Below are 669 nucleotides of genomic sequence, written 5' to 3'. Positions count from 1 at the left end.
ATGGAATGGCTGATTCATCTGTTCTTCATTCACCCATCACTCACACACACACACACACACACACACACACACACACACACACACACACACACAGGCACACACACACACACACACACACACACACACATTTCTATGCTCCTTATTCAGTCCATTCATTCAACATGTCCCGCCCATCTATCCAATTCTCATCTCTCTCATTCCCTGCTTCCAACTTCTCAACCTTTTTCATTCCCTCATTCCTAACCGTATATAATAGAACAGTTCTCTCTTTATGTTCCTAACTCTCTCCTTCCCTCCTCTATCTGAGAGTTGCAGCAGCCCCCCTCCCCCTCCTCCCTCCCTCTCTACTCACCTCAGAGCAGAAGATAAGATCTATGATATGTGTAGCTGACCGGCTGGGTCCTGATGTGAGACTGATGTGAGACAGAGAGAAGAAAAGTTTCCTCTTAAAGTGAAAAACACCCCCTCAAGCAGAGCAGACACATGATCAGCCCACAAGCAGCCATTGACGCCCTGAAATGAGGTCAGCTCCACCCAAACCTGCTCCATCAGACTTGATCTCAAATGGTCATGTGCCAATGCTATCATTTGCATTAATTCATGTTTTAAAGGTCAATATTATGTTCAATCTTGTTTTGAGGGTGTGAATAGAGAAGCTTATTCCTTAAT

General features: G+C 44.8%; 1 protein-coding gene across 1 annotated transcript in view; it reads right to left on the bottom strand.

The window, feature by feature from the left end:
- LOC139405728 (protein S100-A5-like) overlaps positions 1–442 on the bottom strand; it is a 2,980-nt gene extending 2,538 nt beyond the window's left edge. Inside the window, exon 1 of the mRNA XM_071148152.1 lies at positions 353–442. The gene's annotated coding sequence lies outside the window, so the exon portion shown is untranslated. The remainder of the gene's footprint in view (positions 1–352) is intronic.
- Between the last annotated feature and the right edge of the window lie 227 nt (positions 443–669).

The sequence above is a fragment of the Oncorhynchus clarkii genome, chromosome 3 (genome assembly GCF_045791955.1).
Source record: "Oncorhynchus clarkii lewisi isolate Uvic-CL-2024 chromosome 3, UVic_Ocla_1.0, whole genome shotgun sequence".
Lineage (NCBI taxonomy): Eukaryota > Metazoa > Chordata > Actinopteri > Salmoniformes > Salmonidae > Oncorhynchus > Oncorhynchus clarkii.
This window is presented reverse-complemented; position numbering and strand designations above follow the sequence as displayed.